Source organism: Uranotaenia lowii, chromosome 1 (genome assembly GCF_029784155.1).
Source record: "Uranotaenia lowii strain MFRU-FL chromosome 1, ASM2978415v1, whole genome shotgun sequence".
Classification (NCBI taxonomy): Eukaryota; Metazoa; Arthropoda; class Insecta; order Diptera; family Culicidae; genus Uranotaenia; species Uranotaenia lowii.
Genome location: NC_073691.1, coordinates 200,203,824 through 200,216,442, shown reverse-complemented (window position 1 = coordinate 200,216,442; position 12,619 = coordinate 200,203,824). Strand labels below are relative to the sequence as shown.

The window sequence follows — 12,619 nt, the reverse complement described above, 5'->3', positions numbered from 1 at the left end:
GCGATCGATCGGCCCTTCTGCGAGCTGGGGCCAATCAAATTAACCAGCCTTTGGCAGGAAACTATTGTCGCGGCACAAAACACCGTTTTTACCGTCCGAACGGCACAAATACCCGGATTCACTGGACGGGATCACACCACTTCCAGCAGTTCGCGAAGATCGGGACACTTGAAAACGCGACTGAATTCTCCGAGTGATGCGATACGAATGAAATTCCCTTTTCTAATAAGAATTTACAACAGCACGCTCTGGAAAAATGAAAAGAAATGAATTCACTTAGACTTTACGTGAAATTCATGCGCTAGTTACGTAGAAGTAAAGGAGTTACTACAGGCAGACGTAGAATCGATGTGATGCAACAAAATCTCAGTTTACGTGAAAAATCCCGTAGAATAAATTTCTAAATTATTTTGGGTGTACGCAAATGCCCGGACCTTCGCTTTAAAACCGGCCATAAGATTCTGCACAACCTGTGGATCAATCGTTTTTTGCATGTATTGTAAACCCATACTTTCTTCAGTCCCTCGACTGTCTTCACTACCTTAGATCGTTTAAGAAGGTGCTGCTTCATAATCGCCCAGTACTTCTCGATGGGGCGGAGTTCGGGAGTGTTGGAAGGGTTGAACATTTTCGGCACAAAATTGAACTTATTGTCCGCATACTACTTCAGCACGTCCTTGGTGCAGACTTGTAAACCATCGCTGCAGACACATACTGGCAATGTTATTCCAGAACCCGGCAACGCTAACGATTTGTCTATGTATCGTGTGACCAACATCTTTCAAATATGTGCTCGTTAATCTCGTTTTTAAGCTTTTTTTCCTCAGATTTAAGCTCTTTTTGCCTTGAGAGCATAGGAGATGAAAGCTTCAATCTGAAGAAAAAAAGCTTAAATCTGTCAAAAAAAAGGGGAAATCTGAGAGATGTGCTCCACACGGTTTGAATAACATTGCCGGGATGTGTCTGCAGCGCCGGGTGATGTTAGGATGTGTTGGTCGAACAATGTGGAATGATTATTTACGCATAAGTAATGAAAGTCAATTGACTAACCACTACAAAGATCAAAATTTCATTTGATATTTTTTTGCTCTCCTATCAAACGATTGCGCTCTCCATGATGGTCAAGAACAATGTGTTGTGGATGTCTCTGAAAAAAGTTCAAACGATGGTGACCACTTACAAGCCTGCTTTGGAGTAGTGGCATGTGGCCAAATCCGGTCAGAAGATTGTTGGGACGTTGTGGGCCTGGGAGGGGAAGAAGTCGCTTCTGGAGGCGCTCTTTCATGAACACCTGTTCGTTCATCGTGTCCTGGGTCACGAAAGGTGCACTCCGCTGCCAACAGGACATCTTCTGAGTGCGGACATGCTCCGGAACGCTGAACTTATCCTTGGCCGTGAAAAACAGATTGCCGGGGATCTGTTTGAAGCCGGCCTTCCCATATGTTTCGTCGTCCATGATGCAGCATTCAAGTATGGGTTTACATGCAAAAAAACGATTGATTCACAGGTTGTGCAGAATCTTATGGCCGGGGTTAAGGCCAAGGTGCGGGCATTTGCGTATGGACTGTAAATAAAATACGAATAAAATGGTAAAATAAAGTTTAATAGTTATTTTTCAATCCCTTAAAATTTGATGGCAATCGGATAAAAACTCGAACTTTGCGAATCAATTTTGTGTGTGGCAATTTCATCGTGGGCACCCTTTAGAATGTTCATAAATGTACGTTATCGAGACTTTTTATTTTAAACTAAAGTAGATTTTAATTTGAAATATTTTGTTTCATATGATCTCAATAAAGTTTTAACAGTAGATATCGGTTTCTGTTTTTAAGAACTAATATTCGTCAAAAAGTTCAAAATTTCTCCAGCGGCTCTGAAGAGAAATGTAAACCATGCTTGGTTGGTCGTCTCTCATAAATTCGGCAGTGCAACGTGAAAATCGCTTTGTTCTCTTCTTCGATTCCGAGGACGATGAACTTTTCCCGCAATGCTTCATACACATCCCGGCAATGTTATTCAAACCGTGTGGAGCACATCTCTCAGATTTGCCCTTTTTTTGACAGATTTAACCTTTTTTCCTCAGATTTAAGCTTTCATCTCCTATGCTCTCAAGGCAAAAAAAAGCTTAAATCTGAGGAAAAAAATCTTAAAAACGAGATTCACGAGCACATATTTAAAAGATGTTGGTCACACGATAAATGGACAAATCGTGTAATGTTACCGGGTTCTGGCTCTATACTGCGCTTGAATAACAGCACTGCTATGAGAGAAGGAGCGATCCAAAAGCATATAACTGAGAAGCTAGTTTAGTCGGATATTAGAAAATTTTGTCGAAAATTACATGAAATACTCCGAACCTTATTTATTCCCCCCTTCGGGTTTTTTGGAAATTTCGAAGGGGGAGGGGGTGACAAAAGAAGAAATTGAAATTTGTTCCAGCCTAAAAAAATTATAATATCAAATATTATAAATTATAATTTAGATAGATTTTACTTTTGGAGTGTCAAATTGACACTCTATGTCGGAAAAGGGAGTTTTTTTTTTGTCCAGGCTTCCAGGGTTTGTCCATAAAAAAAAGTAAAAAGGCAATATTAAAGAACTTTTGAATTCATTTAGGGTCCCCGAAGAAATTTTTGTATTTTGAAGTTTCTGAAAGAAGTTACAAGCATTCAATCTTGCAATAGTGTCAAATTGACACTCTAATGCGGATGAGGGTTAATCCAAGTAGTTTTCTATAAGCGTCCTTAGAAGGGCTGAGTACGAATTTAGGATCGAATTTAGGATAGGTACTACACCTATAGTAATCAGGTCATTGTAGTTTCTGTTCTGAAGTCCATTTTCAATTTCATGGTGACTAACATGTACTTAAATGACACCACAATAAACTAGAGCTCATTCATTTTTTTATATTTTTGGACTTCAAAGGAATATAAAAATTCATAATAAATATGGTAACCGTATTAGCGATAAACCGGTTCAAACAAAAATAAATCGCCTCACTCGCCAAAGTATTGGCGATAGTGTGCAAATAGTATACAGATAGCTAATTGCCGTTACCGGCCGCCAATTCCTTTGGCAAGTAACAATAAATTTCCAGTAACACCGCAGCAGAGTCACCGACGAAGGTAAACATTGGCAGCCCTACGTAGCCGGTCGTTGTTTCGGTAAACTTTTGTAGAAGCAAAAATATGTACAGTACAGTTCCCCATATACGGCAGAAAACGACCGGGCGTTAGGGCCAGCAGCGGGGTGCACCCGGGACTTTAAAAACGTTGAATTCCATCACGGACCGCTACGGCGTAACCTGTTTCTCATGTATAGCAGAAGCTTAATTTCCACTTTGCATATTACCTCACTCCGTTGCTGCAGCGTTCTTCAAGTGTCTCATAGTCTCAGCATTTGGCACAGCACGCTGATATCAACTTTGAATATGGAACGATCAAACTTCGAGCAATTTTTCGTGATGAGGCTCTCTCTGGGAACCACTGCCATAAGTAGACACCATGATAATGACGCCTTAAGGTAGAAAGAGGCTTTCAGTGTACAGTAGACATTCCTCTCCCGGTTTGCTGACGAAAGATCGTTCTTCTAATGGATGACATGCATTTTACGTTTTGCGCCGTTCCTTCAAGGTCGTTACGTGAATATTTCTCCACATTTATTCCGTTTCGCTTGGAGGTTAGGTAGATGCGTATCCACTTTTTGTTTCCCGCCTCGCCCCGCTGTAAGTCTGTCGTCGACATTATGTGACAGTTATTTACAGTACATGTATAATTTAGGAACCGCTAATAAGTGTACAGCGAAATACGAATCTGGCTAAAAAATCATGTTATTTTGTTAGACTGTTTTGATACAGATTTTTGAACACCAAATGTTAAATTAAAATTTAGCATTTACTTCCATAGGAGATGTACATATATAGCGTATAATTAACTCGATGCGGATCTCAAATACCATAAAAACAATACTAGAATTTTCCACTCTTTGCAGTCTTTCATATTCATACGACAGTCACCGAATGTTATTTAAAAAAATCCTGAGTGTTTGTGAATTGAAATTATCCCTGCCTTGATTGATACTACAGCTATCATGGAATTTTTTTAAATAAATATTCTAAAAATCACCTAACGAAATTTAATAGCAAACGAAAACGATAAGATTAAAAGAATACTTAGCTGAAAAATCCTTTGAAAATGCTATGAAACGTAGAGTTGGTTTCCCATGATTGGTCACTTTTCCCGGTCCAAGATGAACCATACGAATCCAATCGTCTTCGGATCAACAGCCCATCTTCCCTCCTCTAGTTGATCTGTCCAAAAATCGGTAAGCAGGTTTTTTTCCAATATTTTTGAATACTTTTCCGATAAAATGAAAATTCTTGAAAAATTGCGGAGCTTGAAAACTTGACGTCAGTTGAAGCCGCCGACTACTTTGATCCTCCTTCATCTTTCTCTCCATCTATTTATATATTTACATATAGGTTTTTTTCATAATTTCTTTATGTTTTTATTTTTATTCCATTAGAAATCGTCAAAAGCTTCAAATGGTACCGATCAATGGATTTCTTTAAGCACCTCCTGCGTAGTTTTCCGCTAGAGAGATACAAATCTGCCATCTGTCGCATTTATTAAAAACCTTTTTATATTTATCAGATGGCGGTACTGAAGCAAATTAAGTTAGGGTGACATGAAATCATTTAGATTTTAGATCAATTCAACTGTAAATTGAATGCTTGTAAATTGATCAAATGACTGGCCATAACATTTTCATTCTTCAACTGTTGAAAACTGTCAAAAACATTTTAATTACTTCAATGGAATGGAAAAGATTATTTTTTAGTAATATGAAAAACTTTTCAGATGTTCCGACTGACAGCGTATAGCGTAGCGTAGACAGTGTATAGTATAGAACGTATAGCATTCTAGATTTCCCGGTTTTACCCGGGCGTGCCATAATATTCAAGGAGAATATCGAGGCGTGTCCGTATCAGCCCGGATTCCCGGATTTTATAACAATGGTCCGGTTTTTGTACGCATGTATTTACATAATTTGTTGAATTTACCAAAAAAATAATTAAATTGTGTAATGATTTGTTTTAATTTCTGACCTGAAATCAGAATTATTATAATTATTTTCATCAACATTAATAACAACTTTTTTGAAGCATTGATCACATTTGATGTGCTTCGACGAATAAATAAAGGTACAAATTTCTTCTATCTTTTCCTGATTTTGTTTGAATAATGGGAAAATTTTGCTCTAATTCGACCGGATAATGCCCGGATTTGTATTTGAAAATTTCAAATGGAATGCACGGTTTTTCACCCGTTTTTGAGAAAAAAATTGCCAGGATCGAAAACGTGCTGAAAAGTTCTGGAAAGCATAACATAAAATTCCATTGTTTTTCGCACCACTCGCACTTGATTCATTAAGACAAGCACGCACATAGAATCGCTTGATCAAATATTTATTTTTACTTTGTTGAAAAAGAAATTCATTTCAATATGAATTAAAACATTATAAAATCTGCCAGCCTAACTTTCCATGTTTACTTCATGCATATCCTTGACGCTCATTCTTGTTTATTATGAAAATAAAACAATTCCTGTGGTTACTATGGCAACTATGGTAACGCACTATGAGAGATTGTCATACATGCAAGCGGACAAACTTATATTAATTGGAATTTTGGTTTTATCAACGCTTTTGTTTGTACTTCGAAATTATCGACGACGTCCGGTGAGTTTTAATAATAATCAACCAAAATTTACTAGTTGTATATACGTTTCGAGCTACTCGATGAGTAGCTTTTGTTTGATCTATATTAAAGTTCACCGAAAAATTTCGAAATAAAAACATGTATTGAAATGTTTTCAACAATTTGAATGTCATTTCTTTTGGTTATGATCGGAAGATCAAAAGGTTATACTTCACGATCACATTTTGGAAATTAAATAATAAAATTTAAATAAATTTTTAATGAAAAATGGGAAAAATTATACATGTATTTGAGTGGAACTCAGGCACCTATCCTTTCAGTGGCTGCCCTTTTATATTTTTAACACTTCTAGTCAGCTCTAAATTCTAAAAAAAACACGTTTGAAAAGTTCGAACAATATAGGTAGCCCGTTAGGATACCTAGTTTAAAAGTCAAAGACGGTTGACCTGGAAATCTGGAAAACTGATATGATCGTTTCATAATTACTTTTCATAGAGGATAGGTTAAAAAATCTGAGACTGGTGAAATTCTAAAAAAGCTTCAAATCTTGAGATCGGTACTGAACTTTTCAGAACTTGTTAAATTTCCACGTAAAACATGAAAAAAATCAGCCGGACCTAAATGGTCTCGTCCGAAATCATTAATTATTTCATTTTTTCTGATTTCCTTCATTTTCTCATACTTCATATTCTTATTAGTGATTCTGAACCATCTCAACAGTGTATTTTCATGGAGATTCACGTTAACATCAATGCATCAATGCATATAATCAGTGATCATAAATTTGTCTTGTTACTTTTTTATCAAACATATATATCTTTGAAATTTTTCCTCATTTTTCAATATCTTAAGAATGGAAGAGTTCTGAAATACGTGATTTTTTTTAAACAAAGTGTCTTCTTTCTAATAAAAATTTAATTGAAATTTTTTTCCGATTTTTGTCCACTTGAGTTCTATTAATACAACACAGTGCCATGTTTTTTTATTTTACTGTGTTTTCTCTGCTACTTTGATCATGAGGTTTGACAGCTCTGAGCGCTGGTGGCGACTCCACTCGGAAAATTAGCTTTTTCCATCGATCCATTGTACAAAATCATAATCAAATCTTTCGTAGGCCAACATTTAACCAAGGTTCTTAGATACACTAGGTTCTCCGACTTTCACAGTAAGTAGGCGAGGACTGAGCGGGGCTCTCAATGAGTTTGTTTATTTTTTGCTCAGCTTTTCTGGGGTTTGTTGGTAAACAAACTTCATGAGTTGCGTATAGTTGCATAGCCTACATAGCCAAAATGGCTGAATCGGGAATTCGTTATTCGGGAACACCTCCTGAATATATACTCACCTTGCATTTAACTACCCGCAGCAAGGCCATCGTTCTGTGCAATCACGCGGATAATCTGTGCGGAATTCAATGTGTTTGTTTGATTGTTTGTTACGCACTTCTGGTACAAGTGCACAACTGCTAACCAACATCAGAGGGGGGAGGAAACCAAGTGTATGACTTACTTTATTGTTTTTTTCCCATATTTTGTAAGGCCCAGCATTCGGTTTTTGAAAATAGAGGAATAAAAACCATCTTTAATGTGGCTACCTGGAACCTCTTCCAATCAAAGTCAAGTTGGTAACTGTTCAAATTCCTCGAAACCTTTTGGAAAAAATGTGTGGCTCGGCATGAGGTGATGCTGCTGCTGCATTTTTTCTGCATTTTATGCTGCGCTGTGAATGTATATAACATGTATATTTCTCCTACATGTTTTGCGTTGGCCCTACCGCGGAGAAAAAAACATCGATATAAATGTGGCGAATCAAACCAGAGCAGCAGATAGCAAGGAACCAAGCTAAGCTAAGCTAAGCTGGTGGGCGAGAAAAACAAAACAATTTTATAAAGCCGCTACACGACACGGCAGCAATGAAACAAAACACTGTCTTGTCTGTCAGTCAATGGGAGAAATATGGAAGCAATCGACTCTCGACAAAGGGTAGTGTGAGTGTGAAAGATCTAACCTCTGTTGTTTTTTTCTGTTTTCACTTACTATCGCTTAAGGTAGACGAGTTAGAGGCAAAAAAGGTGAAAAATTGAAGCAGTTTTTTCCCCTAACCTTCGGACCAGTTTGCTCGGTTCAGGAGTAAGATATGCCAAAATTGAAATTTCTCTTGGAAGCTATCTAGCTTTTTTTCTTTATAGTATGTCTGTGAAACCTCCAAGTTTACATACTTCCTTAAGGTTCTGGCGCTGGATCGAAATTCCCTCCCACGACCTACATTAGGGTGGCAGCCGGATGGGTCATATCGAAATTCGCAAACCGACCATATACATTTTTTAAATTGGCCCTAAAACATTCATATATCCATTGGAAGGTTTGAAATAAATCAATGTGACACGTAAAGTTTAAGTCAACCCAAATCATGTGAACTTTGTATTATCGACAAAAATGTGTAGTTGATTTGCATGCAAAATATATCTAGTCGAAACACAAAGTGGATTCCATTTGCCGACTTCACTGCTAGCTTCTTCCTCGGATGCATCGCCGGATGGATCTAGGTTAAGCTGGAGCTGGAAAAAACTGGTCCATATTTGCCCCTGTCATATGGTTAGTTAGTGGTGCTGATGTCGTTGTGGTTGATGATGATGATGATGACGCTGATGCTCCTAGGTTGTCCGATTACCTATTTAGAGTCTGGTATAACCGGTTGGATGTGCTGTCGCCGACTGGTGTAAAGTGCAAAAGAAAATGTGGAAAATTTGAATATATTTATGCGTATTAATAAGGTCGAGGGATTTCACATCACAATCTGTTTGCAATTGTAAAATAAAGCGAACTGAATTTTAACATTAAAATGAAACCTTTTATTACTTTCCAACTAACAAAAGAAAAAAATAAAAACAACTTCCTTCGATAGAAATTATTCTGACGCACTTGATACATTTTTTATTCATTGAACTCTCTTCTCTCCTATCTTTGCAGGTAAGCATCTGAGATCATCATCCGTAATTTGCTGTAATCCTGGTACTTGCTAACGGGTTAACTTGTTTCCTGGAGCCATTTAAAGTACCTGGAAACTCGTACTTCCTTGAGCTGGATGATTGGGCAAGAGGCCCGGGTAGCTCAGTCGGTAGAGCGTTGGACTTTTAATCCAACGGTCTAGGGTTCAAGTCCCTATTCGGGCGGCGGTAATTTTTTTTGCCATGGCTCACATTCATTCGTTTAAAAATAACTACCGCGATCCCAACATACATCTGTGCTGTGCTCCTGGTATGAGCCAAATAATTTTCATTAAAAAAAATTCTGTCAGAAGTGGGATTCGAACCCACGCCCTCAGAGAGGACCAGAATGCTCTTACTTGGAATTGAACCCACAATGTGTGGGCAAGATTGCTCTTGAGTCTGGCGCCTTAGACCGCTCGGCCATCCTGACATGTTGTATCGCTGCGTGCCCGAATAGTTCCAGGATAGGTGGTGCCCTCTGTACCAGGTCACAGATAATGGGACAGTGACGTTGCTCGGTATCGTTTTTCCACTTTTGTATGGTAGTGATTTGATTATCGTTCAAAATAACCAAACCAACCAGTATGTAAGGTTGGCAGTAAATAATTCCTATGGAATGAAATCTTGAAAAAAAAACTTTAGCCAGCTGACGTAATTCCAAACCGGCGAATACCGGTTTATGCAGATCTATCATTAAATGTCTTTTAATGTTATTTCAGCACATTTGTACATGAAACAATTAGCAGTTAATTTTTACAGTTTGTTCGGTTGTTCGATACATTATGCAAATCAGTTGAAACAAACCGAGAATTGAGAGAGAAGAAAATAGAAGTAAGGGGATCTTGTCTATGGTCGGACAACATTGATTTTTCTAAAGCGCATTATCCTAAAAATGTTTTAGCACCATGAAAATAAAGTAAATAGTAGCCTGATCTGGTGTTTAAATCAGGGTAATTCAATCTGTAAAGGTAAACCAATGATAGGCATCGAAAGCTTTTGCCTAGGAGTACGGTGTGAGAACTTTCATTTTTTCATCTCTGTAGCACCCTCAAATGGTTAGCAGAAGATAAGGATTCAGAGACGAAACTATTTTGGTCCTCTGAAAAATTTAGATTTACTGTCGGTCATAGACCGTTTTTCTCTGGTTTTTTCGAAAAAAGTTTTTGACCTGGTTTTTCTAAAAAACTTTCATGAAAAGCTTCAAAGCTTATGAACAACCATTTTTGGAAATGAGTGAAAGCCACCGTAAAATTATTTCTCATACCACATGCATATGTTATGAATCCTTTTTTTTCCTAATACAGTTTAGTGATCATAATATTGATACTCTTCAAATCAGTAGAGGAACCAATGTACATATATTGATCTTATTGCTCAAAAACCTTAAGTGTCCGGTAGTTGACAAGTTGCCCCTATAAGCACAAATCTTCCAAATAATTCCGATTCAAACCGATTGGTGATCGTAAATTTTAAACTAACTTTGTAAGATGATTTGACATTTGCCAAACCCAATCGATTATTTTAACTGATGTATCTCCCAGAAAAATCAATTCGCGAACGCTGTTAAGTTTATTTGTTTGTATATTTTTAGCGATTATTTTATGTGAATTTCAATTCAAAAGATTGTTTTTGTAACGGTCAACTTGCTTTACTGAAAGAAAAACAAAAAAAAAACGTACTTATACTATGTACTTTTATATCAATTACTTTTTCCCTGAGCGACGTTAGTAATACATCTTAGATAAAATTATCTGTGTCTAAGTTAGCTGTTCAGGTTAATCGCGTAATTGAAAATAGCCTCTGGCGAGCCAGTGATTTCAAGCCCGGGTAGCTCAGTCGGTAGAGCGTTGGACTTTTAATCCAACGGTCTAGGGTTCAAGTCCCTATTCGGGCGGTGAAATTTTTTTTCGTCCTTAAAAGTTTTTTTTCTTTTAATTATTCAATGAAAATAATAATTCTATATTAATACGGATGTTTATTTGATATTTGCTTTACTAGTTTTCGAAAATTTCACTTTTTCCATCAGCTACAGGGAATCGTAACGGGGGGGGGGGACATCTTAGATGTCTCTTGACGCTGAATTGTGATGCAAAAATCGTCGGGTGCGTCGCGTCCGCGTTTTAGTACTTATCGACAGCATTGACCGCTGACGTGACGCGACGACCGACGCTGTATTGTGTTTCTGCCTTAACTCCTTTATAATGCTTTTAACCATTTTTTTCTCATATTTAAAACATTAAAATTGGCAACATTTTTATGAGTTAAAAGTTTGATGTCATGAAGTTTTTAAAACACTATAGACATCTAAGTAAAATATGGATCATTACTTGACATGGAAAATGCTCTCAACACTCACCTGAAAAATACCGAAATTCAATTTTTGGTGTTAACACATTAAGTGCCACGATGAAATCTAAGACGGAAATTGTCAGAATCCACTGGACTAAATTCTGCAAATTTTATCTCTTTGAGTTACCTAAAATGTTGTGTTTAATTTTGTAGAAAAAAATAACATTATTCATTTGTTTAGCACTCGAGTTATGCTTCGAAGCACACTTGCGGCAACCGACAAAACCAGAGTTCTCGTAGTTGGTCCGCAATGTGTTAATGTAGGTTTGTAAATTCGATAATTTATGTTAGTAACGTAAGATTGAGCTTTCTTTTTTTGAGACGGTCGGGTTATCAAGTCTAGCTAAAGTTTTTTTTACGTCTGAGAAGGAAAAACGCAAACTTTTCATGGGATAGAATTATTTCTTTTGAACATATGTATGCGTAAAAGTCTATGTACAATAATTTAAATTACCCAAACATCTATTTTCGTATTTTTACTTCATACCTGAAAAAGTTTCACTCTCAGGAGCAAAATCGCATATTCACTGTAAAACCGTTACTAAGGCGAGAGCAAAGAGAGGTGGAAATGATGTGTCTGATTTGTTCATTCGCTTAAGCCTACTCAAAAGTAACGGATCGGATTCAAATTGCTCTTTGGTTACCCTGCGTTTAATAGCCCGGGTAGCTCAGTCGGTAGAGCGTTGGACTTTTAATCCAACGGTCTAGGGTTCAAGTCCCTATTCGGGCGGGTGAAGTTTTTTTACAACTCTAATTTTTGTAGATTTTGTCCCCGGTTATCCCGGTCCGGTAATTTCATACTTTTTTTTGTCCTAAAGTTTTGAAAAAGAAGTTTAAAAAAAGTCAGTGCAGACTCAATAGGAGCGTTTTTACAGTTAACGTAAAATGATAAAATGTAGTGTAACGAATCTATTTGGATCGTTTGGTGTAAGTAGGTATTTGTTTCAACTTTTGGACGATTTATCCATTGATTACAAAGATAAGGGTTTCTTTCCTATCGAAAGATATGTATTGTCGATTGTCGTTTGCTGAAATTCAACAAGATGCAGGCCCAAAACTTCGTTTATTCAATGATTACTCCGGTTGGTATTTTGGTCCACCGTTTCTATTTTGGGCCACCCAGGGACATGTTTTGAACCACCTTTAAGCTAAATAAGATTTTTTAAATGTCGCTAAAGTTTTGACAGCGATTGATTTATGAGTATAATTAGGTTAACCTTTCCGTTTCAGCATGTTTATTTGCGTTAATTGATTCGTTGACCAACTTTCTGCAACTTTTCCTCGGCTTCTTTTTTCACTTGTTTGTTGTACATTTCGTACTTTAACCATCTTTTTTTTTTCGACTATTCTGTAAAACATAAATTTACAATATGCTATGAGAACCAACAGATAGACTCATCCTTTTTTATCGTTTGTTTCACACTGCAATCTCATTTAAATTAAGCCTGCAGTGTGAAATATTGGTTAGCATCAATTTTTAAAACGCAATGCAGATCTGCTTCAGTACTGTAAAAAAAATCAGGCAACCTTAAATAGTGCAAAAATCATTAGATACCTAGAATTTA

The 12,619-nt window shown here is 37.0% G+C and overlaps 1 protein-coding gene and 4 non-coding genes across 8 annotated transcripts in view; 4 read left to right on the top strand and 1 right to left on the bottom strand.

Moving 5' to 3' along the window:
• LOC129743678 (plastin-1-like) overlaps positions 1-12,619 on the top strand; it is a 102,779-nt gene that overhangs the window by 59,912 nt on the left and 30,248 nt on the right. The gene's annotated exons all lie outside the window — the stretch shown is intronic.
• On the top strand, positions 8,816-8,888 carry Trnak-uuu (transfer RNA lysine (anticodon UUU)). Its single transcript has one exon. It is a non-coding gene; the product is annotated as a tRNA-Lys (tRNA).
• On the bottom strand, positions 9,008-9,135 carry Trnal-caa (transfer RNA leucine (anticodon CAA)). Its single transcript has 2 exons — positions 9,098-9,135; positions 9,008-9,052 (listed from the first exon to the last, which is right to left on the bottom strand). It is a non-coding gene; the product is annotated as a tRNA-Leu (tRNA).
• Trnak-uuu (transfer RNA lysine (anticodon UUU)) lies at positions 10,527-10,599 on the top strand. Its single transcript has one exon. It is a non-coding gene; the product is annotated as a tRNA-Lys (tRNA).
• On the top strand, positions 11,712-11,784 carry Trnak-uuu (transfer RNA lysine (anticodon UUU)). The gene has a single exon. It is a non-coding gene; the product is annotated as a tRNA-Lys (tRNA).